This window comes from Giraffa tippelskirchi, chromosome 11, assembly GCF_054371585.1.
Source record: "Giraffa tippelskirchi isolate mGirTip1 chromosome 11, T2T-mGirTip1v1.2.pri, whole genome shotgun sequence".
In the NCBI taxonomy this organism is placed as follows: Eukaryota; Metazoa; Chordata; class Mammalia; order Artiodactyla; family Giraffidae; genus Giraffa; species Giraffa tippelskirchi.
In genome coordinates this window covers 111293719-111318823 of record NC_137285.1, presented here as the reverse complement: position 1 = coordinate 111318823, position 25105 = coordinate 111293719, and the positions used below count along the sequence as shown (strand labels likewise).

Here is a 25105-nt window from a genome sequence, read left to right as displayed (position 1 = left end):
CTCTACTGCCCTGTGCAATCCTGGGAGATCCTGGGCCATCTCTGGCTTCAGCTGTAACCAGGTGCTTGACCTTTGACTTTGTGTGATGAGCTGTTCAGGGAACTCCTTCAAATCAACTGCAATTCAAGAAATATTAATTAAAGGTCTTCTTTGTGCCAGGCATTGTGCTAGGTACCTTCACATTAATCACTGATATACTTATTTTTAAAAAATTATGAGTGGCCCATGTGGTTTGATCATTTAGCTAAGCAATAGGGATAAAGCAGTAAGCAAGATAGATGCCTCCCTCTCCTTTCAGAGTTTATGTTCAAGCTCCCCTCTTTGTACCTGACAATACCATGATATAGTATATTAGCTGCATTTTACAAATGAGACAATGGAATCTCAGAGAGGTGGAGTGACTTGCCCAAGGACACACAGCATTCCAGAGCAGAGTCAAGAGAAGAAAATTGGTCTTCTGGCTTTAAATCCACATATTTTCCCATTATATCATCCTGAATTCCCTTGCACAGAGTAGCAGGAGATGCTGAAACACTCTCCCCAGCCATCAGGAAGAAAGGAAAGAGAGAGGGAAAAATAGAGTGAGAGAGAGTGGGAGGGAGGGGAGAAAAGAGAGTCAGTTTCTGCTTTGAAGTTCTCACAACAGAATATTTCTTTAAATGCTGTCTCCAGCCATCAGTCTCCAAGAGGCCAAAGCTCTGACCTGCCCAAATTCTATTCCTCTATTCCAAATATTTCTTACACCAAACAGACAAGAAATGCTGAAGGGGCCAACCAAAAAAATAAGGCTCTAATAATAATAATAGGCTTACATTAAACCAAATAAAGTCATTTTGAAATGACTAGAGAGAAATAGCAGAGGAGAAACGCCCCTGGGCACACACTCTGTTTATGCATCGCACATTATACCTTTTCATCACAATTACCTAAAGTGGTACATTTGTACTTCCATAATGTATGGAATTCATTACATAGTTTTGCAATGAAATTATCACACTGTGCCTGGGACATCTGCACCCTGTCATACATCATTCTATTCATTTCTAGTTAATTTAATCCCAATATCTGCCCACATGATAAGACAGATGTTCAGCTACACTGCAGCTTCAATGGTTTTCTGCCTTGAAGAAACTTAAAGCTGTTGAAAGAAATGACATCTTTCAGGCAGAAAGCGTATAGTATTACAAAGTTTGGAGGTTTGGCACTTGACTATTATCAGCTTTATTGTTTGTTGGTCTATCATAGTAACCTCTGCCGTGAGGATCAACATGTGAGATGAACAGAGGCATAAGTCTAATGGGAGCATTTCTACGAGTATTTCTATAGCCACTGAAGATGAATCCCCATCAAAACTGGGAGGAATATCAGCACCTCACTCAAAAGGAAAATCTAAACATTTCACACATTGTATTAGTCACATTTTCTGCTTCACAGGGAGAGGGAAGGAGGCCATTGTTCTTGAGTCTTTCTCGTTGGCCAGCATCTGGGTGCTTGGCTCACATGATCTCTTCCACTCTGCAAGGCCACCCTGGGAGGTGATCACTACGGTGATCTCCTCACCAGATTCTGTGACTATTATGATTTCTCCATGATTTCTACCACTTCCCTGATAAGTGTCCCATACAAGTAAGTGCGCTGACTTCGGAGACAGCCCTCCTTGGGTATGAATTTTGGCTCTGCTTCTCACTGTCTGGGCAACTTAGAGTGAGTTACTCAATCCTCTTGGAGCCACAATTTCAATATTTGCATAAGGTAAATAATAACAATTATTTCATAGTGATATGACAGTTAAATGAGATAAAACAAGTAAAGTATTAAGCTCAGTGTCTTATCTCAATACTTTTAACAATAAGAGTACCACTTTTCATATAGGAAACATGTCTAGTTCCTACCTGGTGGTAGCCTCTAAGGATGTAACAAGCATATTATTCCATGATGAATCTTGTTATACAGAAAACAACTTTTGCCCCCTGAAGTCACAAGTTGAAATCATTTTTTTATTTTTTGTGATGGTCAGCTATTGTCTATAATAGATCAACACAAAAATAGAGGTGGATTCTGGAATTCTGTATTAAAGGGGTTTTAGATAAGGGAGTCACAAGTGAAATAAAAACATCTGTAATAGAGACAGAAGAGCATAAACACATCATTGGTACAACCTTTAAGTAGGCTGCCCCCTGAGGACAGGAGGAATCATTGCACTATAGAAAAGAAGCATTGTTTCCAACTCCATTTATTTAAGAAAAATTTAGTGAGTAATGAGGCCCAACTAAGTGCCAGAAATTGTTCTGGGTTATTATGTGGGACAGGGCTGATAAAGATATAGATTCTATAATAATGTGATCATGATTCTAGTTATATTGTTTATACACATTATATATATGTATATATAATATATATACACACATATATATACATGAACACAAACATATATATATATTTTTATATGCCCTATCACATATAAATTCATCACATATATCACACATATATAAAGATATATTTTAGCACAAAATCACCAACTAGCCCATAGGTCTAGATGGGCCTCTTCATAGTTTGAGTTTCCAAACTATTTTAGCAGGCACATTGCTCATCAAATTGCAAGCATGATGGCTTAGGAGGTATAACCTAGCTCCAAGAGAACCTTGCAAATCCAATCTATTGAACTTTGTCAGCAGAAAACCTTCAATATCATTTTTCCACCCTCTGGGGAAATACAGTCTAATATAGGCTCTCCATTCTCTGTTCTTACTGTTTTTCTATTCTGGTCTGAACTTTCTTATTAATAGTCTCATGCCTTTATGGCTGTTCTGCGTTGTATTTTAAACACACCTTCTAAATACACACATGTATGCACCGTGTTTTCCTTAATTTTCTTCCTTTATAACTTGGTCGTAGGCACAGCAAGTAGCTTTTTATTTCATTGAAGGATTACTTAAACTCTGATTCTATATCTGCCACCCTATTCTACCAATGAAATCTACTCCTTCTTGATTGTGGGAGGAATGGTTCACTTAGTAGCTCACCTACAGGGGGCCTGGAATCAGGGAAAGGACAAGGAAGGCACATACACGATTTCTGTTCTCTCTCATTTAATCAGTTGGATGGTCTGTAGGAGAAAAAGTGAGCAGACATCTCAGTGCTTGAGACACTGAGCGATGTCATGCGGGATGGTGTGTGAGAATGAGATTCACCCTCAGGCAAGCCATCCTGACCACCAAGCCTTCCCAGTCAGCAGCATCAATGAAAGGCCAAGATACAGAATAAAATGACCTGGTTCCCTGGCCAGACTCAGGATTCATGTTCCTGAGATGACTGCCCTACATGGTATAAAATATCAGAGATGAAAGTAGCCTCAGGGATAGATAGTCCAATCCTCTTTTACAGAAGAGAAACATGAGACTGAAAAGTATCTGTTTCCTAATCGAACACATCTTCTCACTGTGCACAGCCTTTTGTCTTTGTGTCTTTCTGTGGTTGTCCAGTCCCATGCTGACTTCCCAAGCTGGCCCAAGCTGAGATGGTGTCTGTAGCCCAGTGGTAGGCCCAGAGTGGAAGCTCAGTGACAGTTCAATGAACTAAAGTGAGGCAAGGCCCAGAGAGCTCCAAGGGCTCATCAAATCAATGGCAGAGTCCTCAATGGAACCCAGATACCCCAGCCCAGATGCCCTTATTCCTGGTTGTGGTCACCAGACTTACCTTCCCAGAGCCATGAACTCAGGAGGCCTTGTGGTCAGGAATGACATGCTGGAAGGCCAGATTCATCCCTTCCGTCACCCACAATACTCTCCATCATCCCAAGCCCTGCAACATGTGCCTCAACAGGAATCCAAGGTCAAGTCCCTTTGCTCTCCTTGTGTGATTTTTTACCATCTGTAACTCGAAGCAATTGGGCTACACCACTTGAATATATGTTCCAAGACCAAAGACTTCTGTTTGTTTCTGAATCCCCAGTACAATTACATAGTACATTCTTCACAAAGATTTATAAATATCAATGAGCAAGTGAATGAATAACCCAGGCATTCAAGTAGGTTTCAGCTCATGGGCCAACAACTATTAGAAATAAATTCCTCGAGTTCTGTTTAAGAAGAATTCTAGGGCAATTCCTGGGCTTTCTGGGAAAGACTGTTGTGATTAATTAGTAAGGCCTGGCCTGGGCTCAGGGACACATGCTGTGGCTTCAGTATTTTCTGTCACCAGGCAAGATAATTAAGTGGTGGGAAGAAGAGAGAATAAGGGAAGGGTGCATTGTGGTTTCACAGAAGGAGACAGAGAATGAAAAGAAGAAGCAAATATGAGATGAAGACTAAAAGCCACTGTCTTCCACCTCCAACTGACTCCAATGATGATGCTTTTCGACACCATAAGAGAAGACATTATCCTTGTGTTCTAAGTGAGATTTCCCTTCTGCTCACATTTGGCTTTTGCTTGAGGCCTAGCTGAGCACTCCCATCAGCCCTCTGGTATCTCTGATCTCTAAGTGGCAGAATCTGATCTCATGGTAGTGACATTTCCAAATGACAATGGAGCCCTACCTGGAGACGGGCTCTGATTAAGGGAGATACCTAGCTTAGGATCCAAAATCAACAGATCTGGCTTCAGTGACCAGTTCTGCAAATTACCCCTTGCTTGACATAGGACAAACTGTGTGTCTTCTTTGTGTAATATGGAAAAAAATAATACTACCACTGCACCACAGGCCAGGACAAAATGAAATTATCCCTGTAAAGGGATTAACACACTTTGTATCTTTGTGTCAGGATATCGTCTGCTCTCTAGCTCCATTTTGTTTCAGGCCAGCCATTTATAAGCAGCACCAATATTGCTCCCAAAGAGCTGCCATTGCTTAAGTGGATGGAAAGAAGAGGCCTCTCCTCTGTGGTTTGCTGCAATAGTAGCTACTTTTCCTAGATCCTGGAAGCAAGCTTAATATTGAGTTCCCTGGCTGGGGGCCTCCAGATAAGCCCTGAGCATATTGAACTCCAGCTGTTGAGCTGAGGAACAGCTGGAAATTACACAATTGACACCTAAATGGAGGCGATGATCCCTGCACAATCACCTCTCGATTACCTGCCCACAACTTGTGCTCAGCTGCGTTGATTTTTCTGTGGTTGTCCAGTCCCATGCTGACTTCCCAAGCTGGCCCAAGCTGAGATGGTGTCTGTACGACAGTGATCATGGTGGGCCGTGTGTGTGTGTGGTGGGGGGCGGGGCGCAGTCCTGTGTTCCCAGCTGATTATCATAGCCAATTCATATACAGCCTGGGGAGTGCATACTGATTTCTATCATCTGTGCCTCTGCTTCCTAACGTATCAAAAAAAAAAAAAAAAGCATTCCTTCAAATAAGTCATACACTGGGCAGAGCAAAACCATTCTTGGCTGTTTTTCCAGCCTTGGGGCCTATAGCAGCAATTGTTCCTGAGAGACTCTGTCAGGGAGCAGAATGGTGTGATAGGAAAAGCATAAACTTGTGCTGTGTCAATTCCCAGCTCTGTCATGTCCAGCTGTATGACCTTGGGCAAGTTATTTATTTTCTCTGTTTTACAGAAACCTCGCCCAAGGTCACATTTGGGATTCCTGACTCTCAAACTCTTCAGTCTAGCCACTGGGTGATAGTTCCTTTCTCCTTTCTGCGCCAGTCTAACCTCTTTTCATACATGTATCTGTGCCTACAGGCCTGGCTTACATGCTTCCATCCCACCCTGCCACCACTCCCTCCAAATGAACTGGGGATGTCTTTGAGGTCCAGATAGAGATGGAAGACAGTCTCTCTTTTCCTTATCAAAGGCAAGGGGAAGAAAATAAGCTTTGATGGCATAACTACTATCTGCCAAAGGCCCCAGTTGCTGAGACATCCACCAAGCATCATCCCTGATTTATAGATGAGGTTTCTGAGGATCACAGAGGTAGAATGACTTACCTGCTTTGGTGGCCAGCAGGGATAGAGAAACAGCATCTCAGCTAGATGGAAGTATCACAAAACACTGGCCTGATGCTCACCCTTTAATTCTGTAGCAGTGACTTGGGAGGAGGCTTGCGAGGATGACCCTAGACCCAAGGTGACTGCAGGAGCAGGACTTCAATTGGACAGGAAAAGAACAACATGGCAGAAAACAGAGCAAGTGGGAAGGCTAGCCCCGAGTTCCCACACAGACTTGTCAAGGAAAGGAGGGATAGGGCAAGGGACTGGGGAGTGAGGACAGGTAGGCTGAGGCTGTGAACCTCCCTGGTTAGTTTTCACTATGATTCAACCTATTGCCTGACTTTTCTGTAGCACCAGAAAGAGCATCCCCATCTTCCACATGCATTCAGAGAATATGTATCAAGGGTGTGCTCTGGGCCAGGCGTTGTTTGACCCAGGAGACACACCAGTAAGCAAGACAGACAAGGTTCCTACCATAGAGGCTCTCGTTCCTGTGAAAGGAGACAGATGATAAATACATGGATTGGTGGTTCTGACCTTGGGTTGATATTGCTGGCCAGGTGGACATCTCATGTCTGCGGGATATAGGGGGGAAGGGCAGAGGGGGGATGGTTGGCTGTCATAAAGACTCTCCCTCCCCACCTCATCCTCACTCTGGCATTCAGGTTGGGCCAGGAATGGGCAATGGCAAGTGTGCTGTAATGAAAGACTTGTTTCTGCATGGTGAAGATATGCCCTTCTCCAGATGCTAGAAGCACCCTGGTTGAGAGAGAGCACTCTGGTTGGAAACACATAAAGGAAAAGAAGACTCTAAGACAGTGAAAAATACTATATGGGCAAGAAATGGGGTAATGAGATGGAGGGCCCAGTGGGATCTACTCTGCTTTAGATGATATATAGGTTGAATGCTATTTCCATGCCCTAATGCCCAGAACCTGTGAATGCAACCTTATTTGGGAAAAGGGTCTTTGCAGATGTACTAAGTTAAGGATCTTGACATGAAAAGATCACCCTGCACGATCCAGGTAAACCTTGAATTCAATGAAGTGTCTTTATAAGATAATGGCAGAAGGATATTTGAGTCAGCGGAGGAGACACAGACACCCAGAGGTGACAGTCATGTGAAGATGGATTCAGAGAATGGAGAGCTGGGTCCATAAGCCAGGATGGCCCCAGCTGCCAGAAGTGAGGAGAGAGGCGTGGAGCAGATTCCTCCCCTAGCGTCTCTGCACAGAGTGTGGCCTCCAGAACTCTGACAGAATAAACAGGTGTCAGCCCATGAATCTAAGAGGTCACAGTTATGCTGAGACCTGATTTGTAGGTAGGACCAGCCACACACAGAGACATCAGTGCACTGCACAAACTGACATCTCTAGAAACAAGGAAAGACAAAGTCCCCAGGTCAAAAAGCTTCATGCAAGGGGCAGAAGAGAGCAGCTTAACTGTGTGGGCCCTGACTCCTGGGCTTTCAGTTCTGGCTCTGCTCATGAGTAGCTGGGTGACTGAGGGCAAGCTGTGATCTGAGCCTCTTTTCCTCATCTGAAAACAAGCTTAATAATGTGTTCCTCCCGAGTTGAAAGGAATGAGTTAACAATCATTAACTCCATGCTTGGCACAGAGCGTGAGCTCTCAATAAATGTTAGCATAATCACTATTATTAGTATTATTATTTGAATTTGAAGTCACAAATGGCCAGAATTCTCTTTCTTGATCACAAAGACTTAAATGGGAAGGCGGAAGCTGTTTATAAAACTCAGGAAGAACCACCTTTGGCCAGCTGAGTCTTCAGGGTGGAGCGTTCCCATTTCAAGTCAGCGGCCTTGATGGCGGTGGGAAGGCAGCCCCCAGTCACAGCTCACGAGAGGAAGGGGCCAGAGGAACAGCTTGGCCAGAGCTGTCCGTGGCTTGCAGATTCCTGCCTTTCAGAGATCCATGTACGTGCCACCCAGCTCCCCCTTTAAAGGCAGAAAGCTGCCTGATAAACAAATGACTGTCAGATCCTCTGATCTTGCACCTGAGGGCCAGAGGGAAGGGAGAGGCCCTCTGCAGCACCTTTTACAGGACCCGAGGAGCTGGCTTGGCAAGCGCAGTCCTGCACCACACTCGTCCCTCTTCAAGCATTTGAGGGCTCCAGGGAAAAAAAACCTCCTGGTGCAGATGAAGAGGTGTCAAGAGGAGGGGCTGCAGCCCTCTGTGAGTTGCTCTCAGAGAGGCCCCACAGTGACTCTCAGCCCTCAATCTGCAAGTCCCTGTACTGTGCCCTTCCACGCTCCAACACCAGGCTGGACAAGGTCGAGTTGGGTCCCCATGGGTTCCAGCTCCTGTGGATCAGCAGAGGGAGGATACTAGGCTCAAGCTGAGGCGGGGAGGGCACTGGGACATGTTGAGGACTGAGCCAAGGTTGAGGTACGGACCTGATTCGAAGGCAGATTCATTTAGCACACTAGTCGTCATGGTGGATGGGCTGCAGTCCCTATCTGTGCTAGGTTCTGAGATAGAAATACAAGTTGAATTAGATAGTCCCACCCTCCTGGAGCTGATGGTCTGATGGGGAACCTGAGTCTATCCTATCATTGCACCAATAAGGGCCCAGTTACAGAGTCAGCTCAGCTTGCTCAAGCCACTCCAGTTTTGCCAGTGCCCCACCCCTACCCTGGGCTTCCTGCTGGATTCCAGAACCTCCCTAGACTCTGCAGTTAGCCCACAAAGTCCAGCCCTGATCTCCAGCGACCTGACATGTGACTCCCTCCACTGCGCCTGTCCGTCCTGGGTCCAGAGAAGGGTCTCCCCTCATAAGGATATCAGGGCTAGGGCCCAGCCTTAGTCTCCAAATTAATCTTTCCCTCCAAGATGTGCAAACTGTTTTCCTCTTTATGAATTTTTTCCAAAACAGAAAAGGTAAAATTACTTAAACGAGGAGATTGATTGCTTTTAACCAAAAATTCTGTGCTTATCAAGCACAGATGAGTTGCCAGGTGTAGGCTGAGTGTACCACCAAGACTCACACAAACACTCCACCCTTTTTTTCTCTCACAGTTATAAGGTTGTCAGGTGCTGGCTCCTGTTCCCCAGAGTGGAGCCAGAAAAGATAACTCGAGGCTCATTTCTGCTGATGAGGCGAAAAACAATCCCCAATTCTATGCTCCCAACAATTCCAAAGTTTCTTTTGCTTATGTTAATTTTTCTATTTCTACAGAGCAGGAAGAATCACCATTTTTAAAAGTGTCTGACCATTTCTACTCTGGACATGGTCAGTCCAACCAAGGGGGCAGGCACCCTTAATGGTAGCTGGCAAGCAAGAGTGTTATGCAAATCCAGTAATTATTATGATTCAAGGAGACAGGATCATTTGGGATTGGCTGCTACCTTTGACAGTGGATGGCATTACCAGTGGGCCTGAAAGCTAATATGGATTGAAGATGAAAGTGTCACACACAGTGTTATGAGTAAAAGTGTACCCTATTCTCTACTGTTTGCCAAGACATCTCCCAGTATCTCTTAGGGCTGAGAACTAAGATTAAGCTCTGGATTACAAAGGCCCACTGATGGGCATACCATCCCAGGTATTTTAAATGCCAGACTTGTGTGTATGAATGTGCCGATGGTGTGTTTGAGCATGTGTATGTGTTATGTGTGTGGGGTAAACACAGTTAGCATTAGATATGGGCTTTGTAGACACCACCACCACCCACCCCCCGCCATCTACCTGGCAAAGATTATACAGCCAGTTCCATGCACTCAGACATACAGACGTAAATAATACACAAAGAGTTCACACCTAGTCAGGGAGACTCAGTAGCTATACAAATAATGATGGCACACAGCCTAACAGGAGTGCCATGAGTGCAGTCCAAACTGCAAACAGAATTCTGGCAGGAGGGAGAAACATTACCTCTGGTTGAATTCATGAGGTCTCAAAGGTTTCACCTGTCCTTAAGGGTTTCACTAGACAGGTGAGGTCCTTTTAGACAGACTTCATGGCATGAACAAAGGTATGGAAGGGTTAAAGAGGAGAAAGTTCAAAGAGCAGTGAGCCAAGCCATCATGAAGCCTGTCACAGGTAACAGGTGCTTGTTTCAAGGGCGTCTCCTGGAGACTTCATCCTAAAGCATCCTTCGTATCTTTCAAACTGTCACTTCCCACCTCCTAAACTTTCTTCATCCTCCTCCTCAACTGTAATGACTATAATACCATCTCCACTTGGACTCCCTACAGGGGCTTTAACTGCACTGCAAGTGGTCAGGCCAGTCTCTGAGACTGAGTCCCTGAGACGGAAACAAGTCTCTAATTCCCATAAATATTTAAGCCAAAGGGGAATGTCTCCTTGTTTGAAATATTATAAATAACACACATCTGGGCATTATAAGCCAAAACAGGAAGCAGATATCAATTGTTGATGTTAGGGTTGATGGTGGTCACATTATGGACAACAACGTAGGGAACATGTCCATCAGAGGAGGGTTTGGGCTCGAGACTTCTTCAACCCGAGAAAGGGAAGCCAGCTTCCAAGAGCATAAGTGACTGGCTCAGGGTCATCCAGCTAATGAATGGGGGGACCCACATCTTCTGAGTCCTTTTCACAGCCTTGTGCTGCCTGGATAATATCGAACATTTAAACTTAAGAACAATATCCATTTCCATCTGCCTAAGTAAATGACAAGTTTCTAAAAATGGCACTACTGGGTGTTAGCATTCATGTTAGAAATCCCAATGTTAAAAATAGTTTTCCAACATGATGGATATTTCCTTCAAAAGTTATGTTCATATGATTCTATAATTTTAGCAATTAAATGCAATCTCATTATGTGTCCATTGACACTGACTTCCTGGCCATTTGGAGAAGTCTAGTGTAGAAATTAAGGACTCTGGAAACTGATTGCCTGATTTTGATTGACACACTAAGGTGCAGGGCCTTAAGCAGGATTCTTCACTTTTCTGTACTTCTGTTTCCTCATCTAGAAAATAGTGATAAAAATAGTACCTATCTTATAAGCTTGTTGTGAGGATAAAAAGAGCTAATACATATTAAATGGTTAGAACAGTGCCTGGCATGTGCTAAACGGAGAATCAAAGCTTACTACTATTATTATCATAAGCAAGATTATTATTTGCATGGCAGAAGTTCTTAACCTCTATATTAAGGGCTCAGAACTTGATCAGAGTCAAGCATGCCACAAATAATCCTTGTCTACATGTTTCTAGTCCTCATGACTAGATTTGGATAATCCAAACCCCTAAATCAATTAGGGTCCAGGCAAAAAAAGAGAGAGAGAGAGATGGCCTACTCAAACAGGTAACAAAGGAGAATTTAATGGAAGGACTATTTGTAGAGGTGTGGGAAGGTCTGAAAAGACAAGTGAAGGAGGAGTGGTCGGGGGAGCCAGAGCGGGGAGCAAGAACTGTTGGTGGGTCACCTGATACGAGCTGCAGCTTTCAGAAAGAGATATACCCATCCACAGTTCCCTGGCAGAGAAAGAGCCAAGCCTCATGCTCTTTTCTCCTGCTGGTACTTTCAATGACCAAACCCAGCCACAGCCAGAGAGCAAGAGAGTCTGAGCAAAGCAGTGCAGAGGGTTAGCCTCCTAAGGCTCAGAGTTGGATGGACACTGCTGGAAAGTCTGGAGGAGCAAAGAAGATCCAGCACCAGATCCTTTCTCACTCTGCTGTGATATCCTTCAGAAAATGTACCAATGATAGCAAAACAAATCTAACCATAATTAGGGGAATAAGTGTTGCTCCTTAAGCCTTCTCAGCCAGAATGTGGCTTATGAAAAACTTTTCAATTCAGTATTTTCTATAAAATATTAAATCCTACTAGAGTTTTGTTGCAATTAGACACACACCAGACTGCAAAAGATAAAAGACTTGGCACCTAAATTCTGAGTTCAAGTATCAGTTCTACTTCTTATCGCCTGAATGACGCTAACAGCTGAATGAACTAAGTGCAATGAGGACAGGTGAAGTAAGAGAGAAGAAACACTTAAACAGCACAAGCAACAGGTTTTGATGGATACAGGTTGGGGGTCTGTATGGAAGAGAAGTTGGAAGAAGCCAGGAAGATGGCAAAGCCATGGATGAGCTAGGGGTTCCAAAGGAGGAAATGGTTTCTCTTTGCTTACAGGAGCACCTATTATTCCTACTCTTTCTTCAAAGCCTTGAGGTTCTTCACTCCCCTGGTTAAATGGCTTCAGGTGGAAATATTCATGCCAGTGGCCTCTTGGCCCCTGAGGTCTGTACTGGCCCAGGTCCCCAGCACAGAGCTGCCACCTTGAAAACTCAGTAAGTAGTTTGGACTGATTCCCCTATTAACCAGGAATTTGCAATCTCAGGAGAGGGATAATTAGCACAAGTGGTGCAATTTGGCTCATCCTCAACCGAAAGCTACAAGGAGACAATCAACATCAAAAAGCCTCTTGGTCCGGAAGTCTGAAAGGAAGTGACTAAGGATGGAGGGATTTTGATTTTGCGCTTTTAGTTCTCGGCTGAACCAGTTCCTAATTGGAACAATATCATTAACTACACATTTGTCCCCATGTGGTCTCCGGGCTTCTTAATCTGCTGCAGATAAGGATCCCTACCACAGGGTAGTTTATTACCATGTCCTCTGTCTCCTGTTGTAGTTGAAGGCAGTGTGGGATGGTGTGTTTTACTGCTAGGATAGCAAATGCAGCTGGCAAATTTATTGGATTTACCCCTCCCTATCCAAACAGATTGCTCGTGTCTTCCTCCCTCACTGATGGCATTCCCAGCAAAGAACTGCAATAATTAAGACATCTGGTCACCAGTGTCCAAAAAGGAGGGAGATGTGCTTTAATAGCTAACTCCCAGTGGAATAGCTTCCCAAGAATTTGCTTGGGTCAAAGACTTTTCGGACTTTCCTGAAGCAAGTGTTAAACTTCTATAGAGCCTCCATGGTATACGGAATTGTGGGGACACAATGCTCATTAAAACACAGCCTCTGCCATCTAGTAGCTTAGACTTAAGTCTGGAAGATGAGTGCATACACATAACCAGGTGACCAACAATGCGAGCAAACTAGAGGATCTAGGCTTCATTCCAACTCCACCGAGCTTAGCATCATGGGATATCTTTGAGCCATGATCTTACCCTGTAAAAGGGCATCATAGGACTATTGTGAGAATTAGAGATTGCTTGGGAAAGCATCTTAAAAACAAATGTATCCATTATTACTATCACTTACTGTGATTTACAAAAGTAGATTGGAAGTAATTTAATTTTCCAGTGATACCAAATGCAAAAGTAACTTTTGGCATTAACTATTCATGAAAAAAACTGTTTAAGCATCTACAAAGATGTTTGGAATAACCAGAAAATATTCATGTTATGCTGTTATGAAAAATCAGGAATAAAAATTTCAGCGTGGATTAATTTCAAATTTGTAAAACTAATATATAGGGGAAAATGCAAAGAGAAACACCAAAATGTTAAATGTTAAAATGACATCTTCCTTGGTAGCAAAAAGACAGCCTAGCATCCAGATCTTGGTTTCTGAATACAATTCCCCACTAGAAGGAACCGGGAATCCTTAGAAAAATGGCTGGTTTCAGGGTTGAAACTGGGAAAGCATAAGATGTGCTTGGAATATTGCCTCATCTCAAACAATATGAAGTGCTCAAAGAATGATAGGAGAGTTTCAAAGGGACAAAGAACCAAACTTGAAGTGACTCCCACTGGCCAAATCGAGGATAGTTTGAGAATCTGAATAAATGATAATAATAGATTATTCTTCTGCTTCATTGACTATGCTAAAGCTTTTGTATGAATCACAACAAACTGGAAAAACTCCTAAAGAGATGAGAATACAGACCACCTCCCCTGCCTCCTGAGAACCTATATGTGGGTCAAGAAGCAACAGTTAGAGCAACAGTTAGAACTGGACATGAAACAACTAACTGGTTCAAAAATGGGAAAGGAGTACAACAAGGCTGTATATTGTCACCCTGCTTATTTAACTTATATGCAGAGTACATCATGAGAAATGCCAGGCTGGATGAATCACAAGCTGAAATCAAGATTGCTGGGAGAAATATCAACAACCTCAGATATGCAGATGATACCACTCTGATGGCAGAAAGTGAAGAGAGACTAAAGAGCCTCTTGATGAAAGTGAAAGAGGAGAGTGGAAAAGTTGGCTTGAAACTCAACATTCAAAAAATTAAGATCGTGTCATCTGGTCGCATCACTTCATGGCAAATAGAAGGGGGATAAGAGGAAACAGTGACAGATTTTATCTCCTTGGACTCCAAAAACATTGCAGATGGTAACTCCAGCCATGAAATTAAAAGATGCTTGCTTAGAAGAAAAGTTATCAGAAACCCAGACAGCATATTAAAAAGCAGAGACATCACTTTGCTGACAAAGGTCCATATAGTCAAAGCTATGGTTTTTCCAATAGTCATGTACTGATGTGAGAGTTGGTCCATAAAGAAGGCTGAGCACTGAAGAACTGATACTTTCAAATTGTGGTTCTGGAGAAGACTCTTGAGAGTCCCTTGGATTGCAAGGAGGTCAAACCAGTCAGTTCTAAAGGAAATCAACCCTGAATACTCATTGAAAGAACTGATGCTGAAGCTAAAGCTCCAATACTTTGGCCACTTGATGCAAAGAGCCTACTCCTTGGAAAAGACCCTGATGCCAGGAAAGACTGAAAGCAAGAGAAGAAGGGGGCAGCAGAGGGTGAAAATGGTTAGATAACATCACTGACTCAATGGACATGAATTTGAGCAAACTCTGGGAGATAGTGGAGGACAGAGGAACTCACGTGCTGCAGTCCATGGGGTTGAAAAGAGTTGGACATGACTTAGCAACTGAACAACAGTAACAATGGATTATCACCCATGAAATAAAATAAGAATCCATACATTCATACTTAAATTAATTAATCTCAGCATGGTACAGTTTTAAGTTTATAAAAATAATGTATAGGGGAAATATGTTAACTAATCAATTTTATTAAATACAAAATTTAAAAGAATGGAAAGTTCTTCCTTAGGTAGAATTTCAACAATAATTTTGTCGTTGATCAATGAATAAAAAATCATAAAATTAGAAATAACTGTTTGTTAACCAAAGTAATAAGTTACTCAAGCAAGAGTTATCAATATATGCTAAAACTAACAGAATTTTGATAAGAAACATGGTATCTACTTTGTCTCAAACCATCTGTTCACAAATCATCCCCTAGTTTCAAAGCAAAAAAGAGTAACTATATATGAAGCATCCTGCAGATACCACCTTAGCCAAGTGAACTAAGTTAACATCCATAAAGTGAAAGGGTGGTCGCTCAGTCATGTCAGACTCTTTGTGACCCCATGGATTGCAGCCCACCAGGCTCCTCTGACCATGGAATTCTCCAGGCAAGAATTCTGGGGTGGGTTGCCATTTCCTTCTCCAGGGGATCTTCCCAACCCAGGGATTGAACCTGGGTCTCCCGCATTGCAGGCAGGCTCTTTACCGACTGAGCCACCAGGGAAGACCTTAACATCCATAGTAATGGGACAAATCTACATCCTATGGCAATATAATGTAATTATAAGAACACTATATTTTATTTCTCTGATGTTCATAACAAAAATGCATAATTTGAAACTGATTGTGAAAAAAGTCACACCAAATTGAGGAATGGTGTACCAAACTGACCTGTACTCTTCAAGAATGTCAGATTATAAAAGGAGAAAAATAAAGACTGACGAAGATAACTGTTCCAGTTTGAGACACTAAAGAGGCATGAAAACTAAATACAATGCATGATCGTAGATTAGATCTTGGAGCAGATTTTTTTGCTTTTGCCACAAAAGGCATTTTTGAGACAATTGGAGATATTTGATTAAGATTATATATTAGACAGTGGGCTTGCCTAGTGGCTCAGCAGTAGAGAATCCACTTGTCAATGCAGAATATGCAGGTTTGATCCTTGGGGATCCCCTGGAGAAGGAAAAGGCAACCCATTCCAGTATTCTTGCCTGGGAAATTTCATGGACAGAGGAGCCTAGAGGGCTGCAGTCCATATGGTCACAAAGAGTTAGACACGACTTAGCAATTTAGCACACACACATGTAATTCTCATATGTTCTATAGTTAATATGTGAGATAGATAGATACATACGTGCATTCATATGTATGTGAAATAAGATTTTTATATTATTCCATTAATACTACTCTCATTTTACTTTGTATTCTCTTGTAGTGCTATACATTATTGTACATTAATGCACTGAACTGCAATACATATCCAATCTACTACAAATTATAACTGTTTCCTTCAGAAAAAGAGCATCACTTTCTTGAGCTTCTGAACAGTGAAGGTAAGTTATGATTAATAATCAGATAAAAACTGTTTAGTGAAATTCTGAGGATGTAACCCAGAGGCCTGGGACATGATTGCTCTGGGCCCCGATACCAGATGTATCAGTCAGCTCTGTGACTTCAATAAGCCTACAAATACAAAAATCCTCAAATTTCCAAGATTCCTTACAACAGAAACACAATATCTTATTGAACTTATTCTTTACTCATGTTACCTGTGTTGACTGGCTTCATTCTGCATATGGTCTTCCTATCCTGGAGATCAGACTGGAAAAAGCATTCTCTATGCTGTTATCATGGCAAAGAAAAAAGGTCAAGAGAGCTAATGTAAAAGCACAGTGGTTCTTAAAACTTCTTTTCACTCATGGCATGTGACAATTTTGCTCATAATTCATTAATCCAAGAAATTGCATGACCATGTGGAAAATGGGGCAGGGAACTGTACTCATCCCATAGGGAAGCTCTTCAAATCACACCACAAGAGGCAGGGATATATAGTCTTCTTGGAAAGGAGGAAGCAAATGTTGGGAACAATGATACAATATTCCGTGATAAGTATCTTGATCATAAACATTTGCTCCCTCCCTTCTGCACACAATATATACCATTCCCCAAAGGAAAAGGCCAAAAGTCCAATCGGATATGATAATAAGTGGAAAGTCCAAATTCTCATAATAGTCTCTACATTAAAGGTGGTCAAAATGTGGCTCCTCTTGATCCAGAGATCCATGAACCAAAACCAAATCAAACCAAGAGACAGTTATCTTTTCTCCAATTCAACATGCATTGGTGGAACAAGGCCAGAGTAACGTAATAAACTCTCCATTTGTAAAGGAGAAGCAACAAGTGGTCACTGGTCCATAGCAATTCTGAAAGATAGATGGGCAAATTCTATTAAACTCATACCCTAGTGTAAGAAATGTTCTTTAATTAGATACCAGGTCTTCTCCCTGGGTGCAGTCATTGCTCTCCATGGCTCTTGCCTTCATACTTTGATAATTTCTCCCTTTGCCATTGTCCTCTTTGGATATATCTATAGAGAACATTAGGGAATATTCTATCTTTGAGAACTGAGTGGCAGTAATTTAAGGGCCTTAAATTTAGTTATGTCTTTAACAATTACAATCTCTTAATTCATGCTGGTGGCTGTTTTGGAAGTAAAAATTTCTCAAACCCTCATTGGCTCTTCACCTACCAACATTATGTGCCAATAGCCACACCCAGAATTCCTTTCAAGATGTGCTTCTTGTTCTAGAATTAATTAGAGGGGCTTCAAACTTATCATGCTTTTATGAGAGAGCAAACACTTCCTTCCCTTGAACCATTTTGTCTAATTTAAATTATTTACTCAGGATTACCTTAATTCATTTACAGGTTTTAACAAAGGGTATGGAGGCTACACCCTTGATTTGGACTTTGCTTGGGGCCATAACATAATTAGCTTTTGTTGTTCAACATATTTTTCAGTTTAACTTTTATAGCTTGTATGTGAGAATCACTTGCATCCTACAATGCCTTAAAGTGCTGAATTCTCTCTTTTCCTTTATTCATGCTTGAAAACTGGACAGTTACTTCTGAACGCATCTCTTTCTTGATAAGGTATTTCTTATAATACCTTGTCACATGCAACCAAGAACAAGCAAGCACACAAGCCTCATTCTGTTTGAGAGCTTCACCTAGAGCCGCACCTTTGTTAGGTAAATTATCTTCCAAGTTATCTCAGGAAATAGTTTTACCAAAGTGTTTAGCCACTGCCTAACATGAGTCACTTTGTTGTCAACTTCAATAATAGTTCCCTCCCTACCCACTGCTTGACTCTGAAGCCAGTGCCACATAATTTGGTTGTTTTTGTTTCATTTTGCTTTGTTATGGTAACACCCCACTTCTGGTACCAATTTCTGTATTAGTCAGCTTTCACTGGGTAAGACCATGGTAACAGCCCAAAATCTCAGTGACTTCCAAAAACAGTGGTTTATTTTTGTTCATGTGTAATGTGAGCCTCACACCCAGTGAAGATTGACTTCTATACTTCTATACTAGAAATGTGAGCTCAAAGGAAAAGCTCCAAAGCTTCAGAGATGGTGTAATAAGAAGTTCTGCAAGAGGGGGAAAACTGCCTCTTCCTGCTGTATTCCTTAATACAGTGAATGACTTCACCATCTATCTGGCTTCCTGAAGCTACAAATAGATAAATGAGTAATCTACTTTTCCCTCTCCTTCACCCCCTGCATCCTCCAAGTATTCTTGGCAACTAAAACATCGCCTGACTTATTGTATAGTATCTCTAGATGTTGTTGTTTGGAATCTAGATTAACAACATTAACAACATCTAGATGATGTTAATGTACAAAATTATCTGATTAAAAGAAAATCTAATGTTTATTAAGCTCCTGCTCTGAAGTAGGGCCTATCACTCCCATAGCTGGTAAGTGATAATACAAGGAGCCAAACCCAGGCCTGTCTCACTGAAATGCCCTTGCTCTTATAATTTTGCCTCCAACAGTCATTGCTTTGGGACTAACTGGAGGTTCATAAAAACAGGCATAGGCAGATCCTCATTTGCCATTGTCTTATCTCAGCATTCAAACATGCTGTCTACAAGAGGCAACATGGCTTATTTATTCATTAAGGCTAAAAGGCAATACATGTCCAGGGTCACATTTATCATTATCCAAAAGACTTCAGAGAACCTCTTTTATTTAAGGGAATCTTTTCGTGAAGTATTAGTACCTCCCTCTAAACTCTAGGATTACCTAGGAGAGAGAGCTTTATGTTGCTGCTTTAATTACCTGGTCATTCTTCTCACTAGCTGGGAAATTATGACAGAAACACAACACTGAGAGCATCATATCTAAGAAAATGATTACAAAATCATAGTAACTAGTCTTCAAAGATAAGAAGGCCTCCCCCCCCCCCAGTAATCCCAGTATTCATGCCCTGATGTAGCCTCCTCCCACATTAGATCTGGCTTGGTCTATCACTTACTTTTATGGGTAGAATGTAGTATTTTTGTTGTTGCTTGGTCACTCAGTCATGTCCAACTCTTTGCAACCCCATGTACTGTAGCCCACCAGGCTCATCTGTCAGTGGGATTCTCCAGGCAAGAATACTGAAGTGGGTAACCATGCCCTCCTCCAGGAGATCTTCCCAACCCAAGGATTGAACCCATGTCTCCTGCATTGGCAGGTGGATTCCTTACCGCTGAGCCACCAGGGACGCCTAGAATACATTATTACGATGTGCTAATTCTGACATAGGCTTTAAGAATGCCTGACGACTACTTTTGCACTTTTAGGAGCCCTGAGCTGCAAAAAAGCACGCTACCTGTTGGAAGGTACACTTGCAGAAACCAAATGGAGAGGCCACTCAGAGAAGAGAAGGTCCCAGATTACATGAAGACAGAAAGAAAGACTCAGCCATCTCAGCATCCCAATTAAGTTCAGCCTTCTAGTCAACCTTTCCTGATTTCCACAGCCATGGTGAAAGGTCAGATGAAATAATGGTTGGGAAGGTGCTGTCTAATCTCCATGTGAGCACACAGGTTTGTGTTATCACACATTCAATCAACCATAAGTGTACATAGAGCGTTGAATTCAGCCAGACTATGGTGGGTGGCATAGGGAAGGGGATTTCAAGCCTATCCTGGAGAACCCTCCACTGGAGACAACAAAACAAACTTGTGGGCAAAGATGACACTGTGTGCTCAGGCATTCTTCTCAGCTCGTGTCAGAGCCACGGGGATGGGAGGAAAGCAAAGATGATTGGGTGGGTGACAGGGCAGAAGTATATGTGCCTCTGAAGGTCAGAACACATAATGAAGCAGTCATACCACCTCTCCTTGGAGAGGCAGATTTGTTATGGCACATTCTGGGGAAATCCAGTAACTTGTCATGGCCTCCTCTGGTGAAACTTCATTTTGACATAGGACCTTAGAGGAGAGAAAGAAACGAGATGAGCCCTGTCCCACAAGGTGTTAGAATTGTGGTTGACCCTTCTCTGGGAAACATAGGGAACTTTTGGAAGCCAATTGCTCTCTGAATTAGACTGCAGCTCTTGGAAATGCCTTCTAGTCCTTGGAGAGAGATCAAAAATTCCTGGAAAAGAGCCACAACAGGGGCAAGATGAGAGACATACTAACAGGGAGACAGCACCATGGATTCAACATGTGTGGGGCCAGGAACTAAAAAGGAAATAAGCTAAAGTTAAATTCACTCTCAGTTACAGTGGCCACAGCAGCCCTCAGGGGTTAGGGCAGATCCACAAGCTGTCGGAACCACTAAACTGGGTCCTGGACACCTGCCAGGGCTGAACCTGGCCTGCATTCTTTGTGATTCCCCACCACCACCACCCCCACGTGGTTGATTCTGCTCTATGAAACAGCCCTTCTCTAGACACACAGGATTCTAAGAAAGCAGAGCTTTAAAGTTGTAGCCAAAACCTGGCTGCTTTCTAAGCCTTTCAGCATGTGGTGCTCATGGTTATAAGTTGGACAGACATATCTTAAGACATTCTGGGACCTCAGCAGTGCAGACTGATGGGCTATGAAAGAAAAACCCTAATTGCTCCAAGAGGAACTTCAAAGGGTACCCAAATCAGTATGGTGAGTCCAGCCTTGACTTAGGCTGGAATTTCTATCAAAGAAAGTGGGTCAGTATAACAACAGGAAACCCGGTTGGAATGGATCCATGTATCAGAAATAATAGTAAATCAGCAATGCAGAAGGCACATGGGGCCATGAAGGACTTCCAGGCCCACTGACTAATGGGCTAAATGCAACAAGTCTAATTCTAGGCTCCACTCAATAGAGGGGCTGACCCTACAAATGCTCTGCCAAGTCTTGGTCAGAATTTCACCAGGAGCATGGGCCTGATGGAAAATACCAGTGCCTACAACTTGGGAAGTCAAGGACTGATCATGTCAGTGATGGAGTGCTCTTATTTTCCTCCAGTTTTCTGGAAATTTCCCTATTAGACCCATTTAATCTCTGCATACGTATAACCATATCAAAGCTTGGCTCATACCCATGGTGACCAGCTCTCTGTACTTATACATCTCTGTATTTAATGCACTTTAAATTCCACTTCAGTGCTGTGGCTAATGACGCAACATCTCTCTGCTGCCAATGCTTGAACCAAAGACCCCTTCCCAGATTGAAACTTTTCCTTCACTACATTGATCCTCCCCTTGAGGGTCCAAGTCAGTCAGTGATTCCCTCATTACTCTACCCTAGCAAGTTACACAAAATGATTTCTTATTCTATTCACTGCTTATATACATGCCTAGACCTTTTTCCACCCAGGTAAACCCCATATCCCTCACAGTGATATTTTAACAAAGTGAGGTAGAAGTACAGACTAAACAGACACCAAAGGACCATAAAACTATTTGAGTTGTAAATTTTTTTTTCCCAAACCATATTTCCACAGTGGAATGGCATATGTACTTAACGGATATGTGCTGAGCTGCTCCAAATGAAGGAAAGGCAGGGGAAGGGGTCTTCCAAGGCAAATTCTTAGGTCTCCAAGAGACTCCAGGGCTATCAGAGCAAAGGAGGAGAGCCATTAACCTAGACTAAGTTACTTAATTTACAAAAGGGCACATTGAATCCTCAGAGTGGAAGGATTTTGCCCAGAGTCACAGAATAAATGGGTGTAGAGGCTAAACCAGAAACAATGTCTGCTCGGACTTTATACATGGAGGTTTCTATACTCTCTCTCTCAGAATTTATCCAGGATATCCATGGAATCAGATAGTGAAGTTGTTCAAACATATCCATTTGACTTGATCCATCTTATTTCAGCAATATGTAAAATAACAAATGCAATATAATGTCAAACCATATTTTATTAAATTTCATTGGATCCCTATGAGAATCAACATATTTGATAAATTTTGTTGGATCCCTATGAGAATCTTTTATTTTAGGAAAATTAGAAAATGCTCAAGTTGAATGAAAAGAATAAGTTGATTGCATTAGATAAATTTTTCAATATGTTTTGAAAAATGCATTTTTCTAGTCATTGAAAGCATCTTCTATGGAAAACTAAGTTATTTAATTTAAATAGGCTTATTAATGAATCTATTTATGATCAATGCAAAGAGCTGGAATCAGCACTCATGTGAAGTACATGTAGAAAATTTAGCCGAATATGGGATTTGGTAATACTTGCACAGAAGGGTGAAGTTAGTCTAGGGACTCAAGTTTTATAACATGCATATGGTGACCATATTTTCTAAACGAAAAATCAGGACACATGGTTGACAAGTAAGAATATCCTTAAGGGGACAATGGAATAGATATAGCAACCAGATCCGTTCCAGAGAACCTGGAACATATGGTCCAGAAAGACAGGCTGCAGCAGCAATTTTGTGAGGCTTGTCTCCTTCACGATTAATCTTCTTATTCATGGGTTAGAAATCCAATATGTATCCCCAGTATCTGAGTCCTTAACTTTCACTTTGTCCTCCTAAGGCAAACTTTATTAAGAAAAAGGAAAGCCTTTACAAAGTTAAAGTGCTATAGAAACATGAAAGTCCATAATTGTGAACAACACTATAAAATATAATTTATGTATTGATATACCAGGCCAAATATTTGTTTACTCACCAACTCAGTAGATAGTTTATCTGCTCATTCTGTGTTAGGTACTGTTCTGGGCACTGAGGATACAGTGATGAATCAACTCTAACCCTTGCCTCATGAAACTTATAGTCTAAGAAGCAGTATATTAACACAATAATAATCATGGCTTCCTGGAGAAGGGAAGGGCTACCCACTCCAGTATTCTTGCCTGGAGAATTCCATGGACAGAGGAGCCTGATGGGCTACAGTTCATGGGGTAGCAGAGTCAGACAAGGCTGAGCAACAGACACACACACACATACACACACACACACACACGTCATAGTCATAGCAAGTAGTCCACTTGCCATTCTTTCAACCAATTTTGTGTGAGGTAGCAGATCATGCCTGTCTATTAAAATCAGTCCCAGGTTTATATACATATTGAATGCTAGCTGTGTAAGTTAGCATGGAGTAACAAGTCACTCCATTGCTTCAAGCTTCAGTTCCATAATCTATGTAGGGATAATTAATAGCCTCTCTTCATAAGAAAAAAGAGTGAATGGGATGTGCATATAAAATTCTTTTACTGAGCTTTCCTACAGTTTTATTCCTTACAGTAAAGGTAAGTGAGTAAAATGCAAAAATAAACTCAGTTTATTAAGACATCCAGATAAACAATCTTTGCAGAATAGTTTATGAGCTCCCTAGAATACAGGTGCTTACACGGTCCTAAGTCCAATTCAATCAGACTCTGAAAGAAGTAACTCACTTCAAATAAAGAACTCTCCTGTCTCTGCTACTGTTTGTATGCATCTCTAGTGTGAAAGTGCTCAAAGGTATGGTCTTCAAGTTTGAAAAACCAGGCAGTGGGTATGGCCTAGCAGTCATCAGGGTTCCTACAAAAAGCCAGGTCCTCAGGCAGTAAACAAGAACTCTTTTGCAGGTGGGAGAAGGCTCCCCACTTTCTTTAGGAGATATAGATGTGAAGAATGATTGCTGGATGTTTCACCAAAGGAGTTAGATGGAGAAATGGCTTTTGTCACAAGGAGGCAGGTCTGGAAGTAGGATGGTGCAGGTCTCTGAGCAAACTTTCGTCAGCCAGATACGTTCCAGATACCAGAACGTTATTTTCCAGTTTATTCTCTGAATGCATTCCCTTTTCTCATCACCAGTTTTAATAAAACTGTGGAAGTGGCCAAGTCTCTTTATAACTTTTCTAAAGAGTATGAAGGCAGTGTCTAGCAGGATACTTTCAAGCCCTTACTACACACAAACACATTCCAAATTAATTGCTGTACACCTTTCTGAATGCCCAGAATGGCACGTTCCCCACATGATGTCCCGGTAGGTTGGTCCTTAAAGCAGAGAAATTGCTATGATTGGTCTTCAAATAAAAGAGATAAGGTGGAGATCTTGAGGGAACATAATACATCAACATCCCTACATCTCCCTCATGCTTATGACATCATCAGGTAGCCCAAGACTGTACCAGTTGCCTAAATTCATTCAATGGTGATCTTCCTCCCTTTTTCCTGCACACCAATAGTCAAAGGAGTGAGTGTAGCCCTACCTAAACCAGCTTGTGGATAGCAGAGGAACAGGACTTACTCTGCATGCAACACTCAGTCCTGAAGAAGCCATAACTGAATGATGAAGAAAACGGTAGGGGACCCCAGAGTCAGGAAGCACGTGACTCGGCAAACATCTCTGGGCAGCAGCGTGTCAGCCTGTGGTTCTCGGTTGGCCGTGCTCCAGAGGGCCAGACTCCAGACATGTAGGCAGCGCAGACAGAAAAGGAATTCTCTGGAGGCCAGAAAAGCCAACCGGGCACCTGGGCACTTAGCCACCACTGACATGTACAGCATTCTTGCCATAACAACTGGTTAAAGGTAATAAACCCCCTCGTGTTTAAATGGCAAGTGACTAGGACTGTTCATTTTTGCTTTCAACAAAAGTGTAAAAGAAAAAGATTCAAAAGGAAGAAAAATAACCGCGACTTGTTCCCTGAGCAGTAAGGCAAGAATTAGAAGAGACGGCCTATGTTTACACAGAGTCCATCGATAGGTCCCCAAACAGGTCCCCTCACTTTCATTGTCCCTACACATTCCTCCTGTCAAAACTTTTAAACGGGAGATTTCCTTTAGGGGAAGGTGACAAAAATTATGGTTGCTAAGTGATCCTGCTGTTAAAATTTATAGACTTGAACTCCATATGTGTACACCTTCAGCGACCATGCACATTTATTCTGACATCACATACACTCAAATGATAGATGTGTCCACTCAGGTGTC

General features: G+C 42.2%; 1 long non-coding RNA gene across 1 annotated transcript; it reads left to right on the top strand.

Moving 5' to 3' along the window:
* Positions 1-1589: 1589 nt before the first annotated feature.
* LOC145526260 (uncharacterized) lies at positions 1590-24782 on the top strand. The gene is made up of 3 exons (XR_014068807.1): positions 1590-1752; positions 16131-16248; positions 19545-24782. It is a non-coding gene; the product is annotated as an uncharacterized LOC145526260 (long non-coding RNA).
* Positions 24783-25105: the final 323 nt, after the last annotated feature.